We start from the raw sequence: 13,490 nt of genomic DNA, 5'->3' as shown, positions 1-13,490 counted from the left end.
GTCCTGCATCATCTGTGCCACTCCGAAACTTATCACATGCTGAGTATCAACTTCTCTCTGTCAGCGTAAACCTGTTTAAAAAAGCATCAACACATACCCACTTTGGGTTAAATGAGCGCTAACAGGTGATCTTGTGTCAACATGGAATCGCACCCTGTCTTTCCGTTGCTCACCATTTTAATGGCATAGAGGATTCCAACATGAGAATACAACAGCAACTTAGTATCATAATGACTTCAAAATGTTTTCCCTTGAACAATTTATTTGAAGTCTCAGTTTGACTTGGTTTGGAGGAGGGAGAAGATACTTTTAAACTTAATCTCTTCCCATTCCTCCAGACTAAATCTGAGCAGGAAAAAAAGGCAGACTAATTCATAATGACCCTATGACACATATCTTTCTGGAATTCTGACCTCTTGAAGTGTATCAGTTTTATGACTTACTAATATCTTATACAAGTTCTAAGTAACAGACTGATGCACTGAGGTTCTCTGTCCCCTTCCCTTTGTTGAGACACAGAACAATTTGCAAGCCTTTAAGCCAGGAGCACAGTATCTTCTTCCTTCTGCAAAAGCGGCTTAAGCTTCTAGAACCAGGAGTTCTAGGCATGACCCCTCCACCAGACAACATACCTGGGGCTATTGCACTGACTCCCAATTTTGAAAGTGATTCTGCACTTAACATCACATCCAATACATCCTGATCTTGGCAAAAGCCAAGAGAGAACAGGGGATAAAAGAGAGTTGGCAAGTATAAGTGAAAATCTCTGCAGAGAGGCTAAAATTGCTAGCAGGGATGCTTGCCTAACTGCACAGGTGCTAGAGACCTGAAAAGCTAACAGGGAAGATCAGGAGGAAAGGGTATGGCAGAAAACAAACAGATCTGTATGTGTCCCATAAAGCTTTAATGTAACTCCAAATATCTACAAAACTAAACATAGCTGTTGTGACGTGTTTTGTGTTGCTTCTCAAAGTATGAATGGCAGAGAAACCTGTGTTTTGTTCATGCCTGATTTTCTCTGTTCACCCCAAAATAAAACATGATGGTGAACTTGGTAACTGTATAACAATTTTATCACAACTGACGATTTTCTTACAAGTATTTTTGATACTTTTTTTTAATAGAATAAGAGATTTAAAATAATTATAAGCAAAAAAAGGCAATTCGTGTTCTAGCTTAACGCAAGGGCCTTGACTCAAAGCGAGGAAGAATCAAAAAAGGGAAAGCACACAAGATTTTGGCATTTATATTGCAACCTCCATCTAAAAAGCGCCAGGTTCCTATATACATTAGCATGGGAGGCTTACCAAAATGAAAGCAGCATTGGAAGTATCACCTGAAGACTTATGGAATATCTAAACGGACCATAAACAACTACTTTGTCTTTCTCACACTTTGCAACTTAAAATATGTCTTTACAATGCAAACTGATGGTAACAAATAGGTACCTTGCTTCTCTAGGCAGCAAGGTTAAAGCAACAGCCTTCTCTTCGTCAATCCATTTGTAGTCAATAACACCAACATTTCCCATTCAGCATCTTAGTTGCCAAGAAAGAAGCCAATTCTCTAGTTTGATTTTTTTCCAGAAATTTAAGTTCTTGCAGAAACAAAAAAATAATCAATTATACTAAATATGACCAGATATTACAACAAGAAACAACCAGAGTTTTTTTAGTCACAGTATAAAAAAGGCCAAATAAATTTGCTCTTGAGGATTTTAGTGTGCATTAACTTTTCTTTCTTCCTTTAGCACAGTTTGTCAAAAATGAAAGCAGTGAGAAGATGTATCTGGGCAACGATTCAATAGAAGAGCAGTGTTTATTACAGCTTCTATAAAATCAAAGGACTTTGTTATCTCTTCAATAACATCAATAATTACGCTAATGGAATAACGTATTAACTGTGGAGGTTAATTAGAAGTGTACCTTCAAATACCTTATACACAATTTATGCAATTTGTTTTCCTGTGATAGTTTTTGCAGACTTTTCCCAAAATGTCTCCTTGAACAGAAATTTTTTTCTCCCAACATAAAACAAAAATGCACATCCCTTGGGCTCCACAGACTTGTTTATGCATCCTAGCAGCCTTGCAGTAGCCCCAGTTCTTAGAGGTGTTTATGGCAACCGGTTTTAGCTCTAGAACATTCTGGAAAGGCTGCAAGCTTCAGAGAAGGGTCATTCTGTCCTGCTGTTGGACAAACAAACTACTGGCAAGAGAGGAAAAAAAAAATACAAATAAACTATTTATGCTGTGCATCCCTCAACATCTTTTAAGGTGTCTGAGCACTAATTTAAACTGGAGAGTCAAAAGCGGAAAAAAGCCCAGGAAGGCATTTTGAAGAAAACAAAAGGCCTCCACATATTTTTTTTTTTTTCCCATAGTTTTGCTAAAAATGTTACTGAAAATGTCTAAGTGGTAAACTCTCCACAGGCATTCCTATAAAACTGGCACACAATGTTCTTACAGCACACGTTATTAGAATACAAGACTACCCAATACACAAACACTGTATGATACTTTCTGGTTTTCATTACTCCTAGATCACCTATAAGCAGACTTTTTTTTTTTTCCAAGAGAGCAAGACAACTAGTATTGGGTATTTTTCTGATGCGACAAGGTGAACTACCTGAAGGGCTGAGTTGTACCTCAAGAGTTGAATCAAGATGAATCATACACTTAACATTTCTATATTTGAAGTATTAAATTGTTGTTTAAGAAATTAATCTTTGTCTAAACGTTACCACGGTCCCCTCTGCTGGCATATTAGTGTGCCTTACATGCACAATAAAGCAAATGAGTTTAGCAGCCGGAAAATCATTCTTGCACAGAATCAATAAACACTTACCTGCCAAACAGCACAAAATAGGAGGGATAATAGTTTCTCATAAGAGACCACAAAACAGAAAAAGGAATTGTAAGTCCAAGTGGATGTAATTCAACATAAGGACGACACTGTCCATTCACGATGAGCCAGGTGTTACTCTCACAAGAGTTCTCTTGCTCTTGATTTCCTTTTACTTAACCTCCCTGATGTTGGAAGCTAGAAAAGGCTGCCTACCAGTACTGCCTTAATTTAGTTTTGAAATGTTAGTCTCAAGAGCAGCGAGTTTTCAGTCCAGCAGAGAGGAAAGGTGGTCTTGTGTCTGAGTAAGCATTCAGATCTCAGAAGCAAGGACTTCAGGCATTTATTTATTTTTTTTTACTCATTGTCTGTGAGTACCCAGAACACGCAACTAAACCCCACATGCTGCCAACTTGTGCCTCTACGCTTGACGTTAACAAAAACTTCCTGCCCTCACAGAGCTACTGGGAAGAAAATCCTTGACAAGAAGATCTCCAGGTATCCTTAGTTAGCGGGCAAAGGGAGGGCATCACAGAGACAACGGGGGGGCCACGAGACAGGCCAGGAACAAACAGTCGGGTGGATGCCCAGGAGAGGCGGGCTTGGCAAAGGGAGAGTCTCCCCACTGCCGTAACTGCTGGCCCGTTCCCAGGGGCAGTCACTAGCCCGAGTCACCAGGGGTTTCACAGAGGCAGAGAAAGCAGAGCTACCCTTCTGCTGGACAGCAAATTTCCAATTTAAAACACAGATCCTGTATTTTAGAGCGGAGCTTTTAGCTGACACCCTGTTAACATTCTCAGCCTGCTGTTAGTTCAAAGGGGTAACACCTCAGATCAAACTTATGTAAAGCACAATGATTAAAGTCTAGAGCTTAAATCACTTAAAAAAGTTTACCTGTAAAAGAGATCAATACTGTCTGTATTTTGATTTTATTCGTCTTCACATTACTTGGAAAAAAAAATAGTTTATATTTTATCAGAGCACCTCGGTGAATTTTACAACTCGTGGGGTTTTTTTATAACACTTTGAATTACTATCACAGGTCAAAAGGTGCTGCAACTTATCTTTTGGTGAGATAAATCAGTATCTATGCTGATGCAAAAACTGGGAAATATACTGCCAAAGGAGAGCTGAGTGGTGCATAGCTCTAGCTGGATGTGGGAAGAAAATCTGTTAACTTCAGATTTCACACCAATCCATGTAAACCCACAATTTTTTTTTAAATGTGTGCATATAGATATATACAAAAACATGTTTGCAAACTTTTTCCTAGCAGATATAAGCAAGGATGCAACATTCAATGATAACACAATGGTCCTTTTGAGACTTTAACCATACGGTTTCAATTGGATCAAAATGATGCAAAGTAAGTACACAGTTCTAGAGCTACTAACTGTACCACTCAGTACTCCAAATGTGAGCACTTGCCGTGGGAACTTTGTGTGGATGCACTAGGAATTTTATGATCTACTTTGCTTCTTACACAATGAAATGTTACCAGATTCCCACACGATAATACCTAAAAATAACTCTATACCACTAAGTTAAGATACTGACAGAGCTATATTACCTTGTTAGAAGAGTTTAGTATCCCCAGGTGACAAAAATCAACTAATATATGGGTATTTAGTCCCTTTCAACGGCAGCTTTTACCAATAAAAAAAAAAATCATTCCTCCTTTCTGTGCAGTTTAATTAAGAAAGAGATGGTTTTCAAATCAACTTTAACACAAAAACAATCGAGATACAAATGTGCCTAGGTGAACCAGCTGCCTATGAAATAAACGTGCATCTTTATTCCAGAAAAACTAGATAATCCATTATAATAGCAAGGACAGAAGCTATGCACTTTCCTTTAGAGAAGGAAAGGGACAGGTTCAAAATAATTTTTTTTTGTTGTGTAAACATACAGAAACACACAGCAAGCAAGTTTCGTTCCAGAACAGTATTACTTGGGGGGAGGGGGGGAACAAAATCTATAATCTCATTCTTAAATTTGTTTTTGTTATTAAATCAAAGAACAGAATTGCATAAACCTGAAGAATTGCCTAGAAAGGCATGACATTAATTTATCCCTTTGGGAGTGCTCAAATAAACTTCTTGTTGCTCAAATTAACACTTTTTTTTTTTTTTGCTAAAACTTTAATTCTTCTTTCTAGTGAGGGACACACCCAAGCAAATTAGGCACTGGGGTTTCAATGATCACGTTATCTTTCCCAAATTATTTGATGGAACTCACTGTCTGAAATTCAATTAATAAAACCGTACCCTATAATTAACATATTAAGTTGTTAAATGCTTGAAGAATTGCTTTAGCGCCTTGTAAAAACTATGCGTATGTAATATAAACACATCCCATTGGCATGACATCATGCTTAATTGAAGAAAGATTGGTAAAAATAAGATTAATGCAATACTGACTGAAAGAAGTCTATCACTGGATAGGAATAAGTAAATGAACAGATGCAACATTGGGAAAAACAGCTCTTATTCTGCAAATAAGAATCTAGAGACTATAGAGGATCACAGCATGAACATCACTCAACTCTTTGCAAAAAGGCGTGTATTTCGAGGGAGATCTTGGAACAGGAATAGACAGCCTGCAAGAAGAAAGAAATCCGTGTACGACTATGGCTTTAACTATTGCACTGTTGAGCCAGATGCACCCACCATACAGCCATCAATCTGGACAGCTGCCGCTAGACGCTCCCCTGGCTGGAAAGAAGGGAGCACCAGAAAGGTTCATAATCAAGGCCTGAGCATCAGTAAAATTACACCTGGCATGGGACTAAACGCCTAGAGGGAACACAGGGACCTTTCTTAAACTTGTGTAAAGTGCCAGGACAACAGAAGCAGCAGCAGCACCTGCCATCATGCGTGACTGAGGGAGCAGAGAAAGGTCACACATGAAGTCAGAGGGACTGTAACTTCTCTTCTGGAGAAAGCCCGCATCTCACTCCTGAGTAATCCCAGGTTACCTTAAACCTCGGCAGCAGCTCTAAGCTTTTTCTTCCACAGATCGGAACTCTTGCCACGTGCCACCTTCCAGAACATGTGGCAAGAACTTATTATGGCTACTTAGTAGATGTCTGCTAAGAAAATTAAGAATAACTTCGCCTAGAGGCTTTCTCATCTGTCACAAAAGTGTTTCTCACAGCCCCTAACTTCCTTACCAAGAAGCCAGCAACCTGTGTAGAAACCCATGGCTGAACTGAATTACAACAATTTCCGTGAAGATGTAAACTCAGTGACCTTCTGGAAAACTAAACATTGTTTGCCATCCATTCAACGTCCCTGCCATCTAAAATCTCTTGCTGTTCCAGTAACCCTTTTCTTTCTGCAAAATCTTCTTAGATTTTTAGCTGTCTACTCCTGAGAATATAAATACAGCTATAATAGCAAATTTTTGCCTTTGCAGACAGCCTACAAAAGCTAGAGTTATTTTGCCAAGTTCCCAGTGGAGAAAGATACTGCCAAAACATTCTCTGTACCTTGCTTAGGACTTTTGTTGGCCTGGAAAATTGACTAGGTACGTAAGGAGGATTTTATTATTTATTTTTTTAAAAACTTGACTCTGAAACGAGTACACTGGAAAACCATTAAAGTACAGATATACCCCAGTTGCAGCACCTAATTAACACCACGAAGTGTGGCACAACAATGCTGTTAATTACAAGTTATATCGTCACCTGTTTCAACGCTCAAAATATTTACAAGCTACAGAGTGTTGATGCCTCAGAAATTAAGCCTCAAGAGAAGTATTTCAGTATCTGCTACACTCATCGCTTTAGAAAATCTGAATGTCAGATACGTCGAAACTGAATACTAGTAACATTTCACCTCAAATCCCTTTTAATCCATTCACAGGAAGGTGACAGGTAAGGGCTTCGAATGAAGAGCCTATATAGCCAAGTAACATAACTGGCATATTGCCATGATGAAAAGCACAAGACAAGTTATCTATGCTGCAGTATCACTGTCATACACTCTTTGTTGCACTGCCAGAGATGTTTTAAAGGGAGATTTGGCTTTTTGAACACCTTTAATAGGCTTCCTCAGAGTTTTAATTAGTAAGAGATCCAAGCAGTAGCTGACAGCTGGCAGAATCTCCTGTCGTGAGTTAAAGTCAGCCTAATTAAGATTCTGGAAGGAAAGCATATTCCTTCCAACACCCTTAATCAGTCAGGCTTGGTTGGAAATGCAATATGGAACCTTTTGCCTTGACAACAGCATAACCTTGGAAATACAGCATTTCCAAACAATAATAATGGAGTGGTTTCTGCATACGGAAGTTTAGTAAAACAACCACTAAATCTCTGAAATGTATTCTCCACCTTCCCCTTAATAAATGTTAATATAATTTAGGATTATTTGTCATACTTAAGATCTGGCATTTTATGACTGAGACATTTTGTGCTTGTGGAGTCACGGACAGTGACATATAAGCTGCCTCTCAGAGGTGACTCACCGTTTTTTCCCCAGCACTTGTAAGGATATATCTAGCTATTTACAGCTTGAGTGGAAATACAACTGGAACGTTCAGGTTGAAACAGATGTACACGGGCAGAGGGAGATTTCTCTTAACCGCAAGCCAAGGGCTGTCTTGTCAGCTCAGGTTCAGTTGCCAGCCTGAACCTCCAGGTGTCTGTGCTCTTTGTACTCTGCTCTGTCTGTAGAGAGATGGCTCTCAGGGCAGAGAAATTCTGCCATTCAAACTTTGCCTCTGAAGCAGTGTAGCCATAACTAGCTCAAACTTCAGGGTTCTGCAAGCTTAATCCAAGCTTTGAAGCAGCTACCAAAAGTCTGCCTACTGTTCACTTTTTTTTTTTTAAACACACTTAAGATGCATTTTAGTTGCAAACTCCAGCTTCAGATTCTCCTTTAAGTTTACCTAAAATCATTGCTGCCTACAACCAGTTCCTAGCACTTGGCCCACTCCTGGTATGACAGACTGCAGACAACTGAAGATGCCCGATGAATATGGTCCAGAAAAAAAAAAAAAAAACAACAACCACCAAAATCAAACACAAAGAAACCAGCACAGACCACTGTCTAGAGTAAGGACTGCCTTGAGGATCAATACAACCCCCAGCAAGCCCAAGCACCACAGCAAACACAAAGATAGATTTGAACAGAAACCTCAATTAGAATTACAGTATAAAGTCTCCACCGCCTTTTTTTTTTTTTCCTTCCACTGCCTTTTTCTACCATGTACTCACTGACACCTCAGCAATGACTTTATACGTGTACTGACTTTCCACTCATTCTGCACGTGGTCTGGTTCTCCACTGCCATATACAATGTACAACCATTTATCTCTCCGCAAATGTAGTAAGATCACAGCCATTCTAGCGGAATAACATTTTATAGTCCTTCTAGACGGTTGTAAATGACTGCGGAAGGTACAAGGCAGTCAGGAATCAGGCCTACAGTACTTAGAGTGATTACAATGAATATGACAATAATCCCTCTCTTTGTAAAACAAAATCCTAGGAAATGTGTATACACTGAGGTTAAAGCCTCTTGGAGCAGCTACTAAGATGCTGCTTAGACTGCTCAATTATACTATTAAACCGTCAGCAGCCACCCAGGTGCTTTGATTCTCGGTAGGGAAGCTGTGCCGTACAAAGAATAAGATGCTGACTTTAACAGCAGATCCAAGGCAGCCCAGCCAGCTCAAGCTGCAACCACTCCGCAAGAAGCCGCACCAGCAAACTCCTCTTTCCGTTTCCCCAACCACACCTGAATTATCTAAACAACACAAGTAATTGTGGCAGCTAACATCCCAGACCTAACAGGTGACTCGTGAGACACACAGGGAGCCCTGAGAAAAAGCAGTGGGAGCAAGTGTTCAGCATGCTGCCATTTTGTACTACGATAAAACCAGGGACAAAGCTCCCCTTGAAGTCCATGACAGCGTTATGAATATTAATACTTAAAACGGGTTCAGTCTTATTTATCTTCTGGATAGTTCTTTCATACCTGCAGGATATACCTCTCCTAGCAAAGACCAGGGAAGAGCTGCCTTTTACTCATGATGTATTGCTCTTTAGATATTCAGATGGGTAGCTACAGGGCCGCAGCCAGGAAAGCTGCATTTCCTTTAAGCTTCCGTATTCCATAGACAGGCAGTCTCCTTGTTTTTTACTTTCAGCATTACATGCCCCACTTCTTAAGTCAGCTAATTTTACTTCTGCCGTTTTCACTCCAGCTCAATATCCAACTTACAGTTTCAAGTCCAGTGCAGTTAACATCTTATTCTCCATCTTTCCATCACTGTGTTTTCCTCTGCAAATCCCCAGCACACAATTTATTTCCATTACCAGGACACCTTCCTTGACTTAAGCTGCTGTGGCGTTCACACCCAAGTACACAGTCACAGCACTTCTACTTCCATCCTCACCTCTGCCAGCAGCCATCAGGCAGTAATGACCATCCTCCCACCATCAGCCCCTTTTCCCTCCTCCCTCTTCTGCCCATAGACTGCCCCCCAGTTTTCTCCGAGCCCTGAATATCATCTCCCAGCCAGAGCTTTCCACCACCTCATCTTTCGAGGACTTTACCTGCACCTCCACAAATATTCTCGCTAGTACATGCATCTTCTTTTAGAATTAACAAAGCAAAGACCAGAATTTAAAAGATGACTTACGAAAGATAATACCATAGGACACATAGGTAAAAATGTAACAGACCACTATCAGACAGTTTCTTGATAAAAAACTATTTTTATACTGGTACAACATCACTGACTTAAGCACTTTATCCTTGATTTAATAACATGTAAGGAATGCCAAAAAATCTTAGCTGATCTCTTCTCTAGAGCATACCACCTAAAACCTCATATTTTATAGGCAAACAACTGAAAAAACAGTAGGCTGGGGGTTTTTTTAGGAAAAAAGCAAAATAGGAAGGAACCAAAGTCCTTCAGAAAATTTCACGTTTCAGGACATCAACTTAAAACAGACCAGCAAAGCCCCACACAAAACCAAACAGGACAAACGCAGACCTCAACCTCCACCCTCCCCCTGTGAGATTATTGTCCCCTCTTTGCTTCAAGTGGCCTCGCATCACCTTTTGATGAGATAAACGAGGCAGAAATAAACATCATAAACCCCAGGCTTTCAAAAGCAGGTTATGAAACCAGGTAGGTATCTGTTTGTTCGAGGGGTTCGTCCCAATGCCTTCAGGTGACCACACGAGAGGGGCCCAGGAGCAGGGCTGCAGTGCCAGGGAGGGAGAGAAGGGACCCTGGGAGACGCTGGCGGGGCAGGGACCTCACTGACCCACGTACCTGCAGGGGCTGACAGTGGGGACAGGCTCCCTTGAAGCTCAAGGATCATCAAGCTGGTTCAGGTCTAAAGCCCACCTTGGAAAGCCTGAGGAAAGTCCAGAAGATCCAGAGAATAACTACCCACAGCCCTTCTAGGAAGGGCTACAGAGCCCTGGCCCAAGCTTAAATAGCACCTGGGTCCAGGTGGGGCTGCTCAGGGTCATCAATATCTGCTGCCCAGGTGAGGCTGGTGAGGGTTGTTCATATCTGCCGGGGCCCTCGGCACCCTCACAAAATGCTGCTTATTTCACCAGGTGGGGTTACACCTGTTACAACCGAGTAGGTCGATTTCAGCAACATTTCAAAGCACAAAATCTTGCATTAAATCCTCCCTAGTGCTTTTAACCAAGGAGCCTGCCCTTAGCTTACAACTTTGTTATTATTTATGGCTAAAAGGAATGTCAGAAATTGGGTACCCCTAAACTAAACCCTAACGTCAGTCCCAAATGCATGCCAAAGACATCAGTTACACGTTGCACCTTCTGACTTGACCTCATAGACCAGAAGGGCTGAAGCAGCCTCGCTGGGGCGAGGTAAGCAGCTTCCCCACCGCCTTTACAGGCACAGAAAAACGTGTGGGTGCCTTTACTTCTGGGTCACAAATGAGTCGACAGCCTGCTCAAAAGTACCCGTGGAGTTTTTCTATCACCCAAATCAAGAAACAAAGGAATTTGATAATTACGGGCAAGATGTTAAGCTGGCGTACAGTGCTTTAGCTCCCCGATTTAACTGGTGCGAGGAAGGGTTCGCATGAGCCAGGATTTGGCTCGGGGAATACTTGGTTGATACACTTACATGTAAAAATATTAACTAGAAGATTGGAATTGCAGTGTTTAGGGTTGTGATGTGAGACAAATCAAAGACAAACAGGAGTCCAAAGTAAACCATTTTCTAATTTAAGCTGCTCCAGTGTGGAAAATCTCCCACCCCAAATTGTCATTTTTTCAACAGTACCAAAGATTTGCTCTCACCTACAGGTTCTAGTTTGTTGAATTACTGGTCTGTACAGTTTGGTACCCTGCCAGAAAAAGTGGACAACAACTGATGCCTTCGAGGACTTTCTGCCCTGTTACATCTGCTCTGCTTGCATTAAGCAGCATGAAAGCTGAGGATATGGAGTTAAATTTTTCCTGATCCCTGAGGCAATCAGTGTATTCCTTGGAGTATGAAATTTGATTACATTTATTATCTTAGCTTGCATAGCTCTGACTGTCCTTACTGCATGTAAAATACTTCAGTCCTGTTAGAGATCCTGCACAGCACTTGACTTGATAGCTTCCTCAGGCAGGGAACGCTCCAGGTGGACTCTGCTATGTGAAAGTCCACCGACCCGAATGTTAAAATATTAGATTTCATCACTAAGAGTTTGCACCACAGGCCAAGGTGGAAGCACATGATAATGGGGCAGCCTGGGGAAGCTTCAGCTGTCATTGCTAATGCAGCACCTGTTCTAGAAGTAACATATAGTTATACTCCATCCTCAGTGGCTGTCAACACAAGTCCTTTCGGGGACACTAATTTTACCCTCAAAAATGGACAAATCATTTTATACTTGGCAGGAGGAGCAAAATGGAAACTAACTGGAAAAGAAACCACAAAATACCTGAAATGAAGAACACGTTTTTAATTGCTTACTTCTCTCCCGCCCTAACGTTGGCCTGTGATGGATGATGTGACAAAAGAATCCTCACTAAGTTCTAAGTAAATTAGGATTAGCAGAAGTGGCACCACATTTATCTTATTCAGTAATAGTTCTTTGTTTCTCTTTGGTGTCATCCTTTGGTTTTCTAGTTTATGGTATTATTCAGTGCGAGGGCTGAGCTAAAAAGGCTAGAAGATTAATAGAGTAGAAGGAAGGGGCGAAGGCCAAGTGTTCTCATGACATGCAGATTAAGTGCATTAAGGCAACACATTATGATCAAAATACGCCTTTCTCGGTGACAAAATTTGCTAAATTACCCAGTGCAAGAAACGGTGCTTCTGAACATTGCACAGTTTGCTTTCAAGTAACTGACAAAGAAACATGGACTAATAAGAAAAACTCGGGCTTTTTTCTTTCCACAAAGTGCCTTACCTTGTTGCTCATTAAAAAGGTGAGTGATAACAAAGTAAGCCGTTTAAGCAGCAGTACTTTTCAAAGTTCAGTGCAAAAGGAATCGTGGCTGCTCAAAACTTTTGGAAAAGAATGATAAACGTGCTATATGCTTTTGCAAGGTGTTCCAGAAAAAAACCTTTAGTGTTATGACAGTGGTTGGCCAGCAATATATATAAATGCTCCGTCCGCCATCTCTCCGCCCTCTTCCCACCCGCAATTAATATATACCAGAAGTACCTATGTAATACTGTAATACTGGTAAATACTGTCTGGGAGAAAACACAACATATCAAGTCACTGAACACCACGGTTACAGGAAGGTTCTATTGTTCACTACCCAATTAAGACACATTCACTACATTTGAGAATACAGTACTGATTCAGATGGCACTGTAATTGTAAGCTCATTTATTCAGCAACTGCATAGAGTGCTGTAACTTATTTGCTGTAGTACTACAAGAATGCCTCAAATATAGGAATAATTATTTGACAAAAAGCATGCTGCCAAGGTTGAGAGAAATTAATTTGGAAACAAGCGGCATATTCATGAGAATGTTTCCTTTGCTATTTGTATGCCTCCAACACAATCCTAATAAGTACTTTTGAGGAAATAATTGACTTGGTCATTCAATCTGAACATGTATTTGAAGGTTATTAAACTCAGACACATGTCCACAGAATTCATATATTGAAAGCTCAATTAAAATTGAAATACAAAATCAATCTTCTAGTCATAATACAGTTGTGCCGTCTCATGACAGTAAACCATAACCATGCTCACATCAGGTGCTGACACTAAACAATTCACCTCATTCTCCAACTTTTCTTTCTCTCTTGCCTAATTTCCAATTCAGTTACCCACTTTTGGTTACAATTCTGAACACCTGTTGTAATAACAATCTTACTTTGGTAAAAGCTGCAAAGCTCTATGCGTGTGTATGTATATGAGCATATAAAAAATAAACACACAGGTGATTCAGAACACGCCAGCCAAAGGAATAAATGCCAGGAGCTGTAAGTAGTTTTGTTTACCTCTTTTTTTTTTTTTCCCCCCTGTTTTGTTTATCCCAATCTTTCCTGAAATAATTGAGGACCCTAATCAAGGTTCCTTGGAAAAACTATGCTAAGTACTTTGGCATATCGTTGTATCTGAAGACAAAAGGGCTGAAGGTTGAAACAATACAAAAAAAGCTCTGAACACATCCATACATGTACATTTTCAT

Source organism: Vanellus vanellus, assembly GCF_965231255.1.
Source record: "Vanellus vanellus genome assembly, chromosome: 5".
NCBI classification, from domain to species: Eukaryota; Metazoa; Chordata; class Aves; order Charadriiformes; family Charadriidae; genus Vanellus; species Vanellus vanellus.
The sequence above is the reverse complement of the archived record's forward strand: the minus strand, read 5'-3'. Positions refer to the sequence as shown.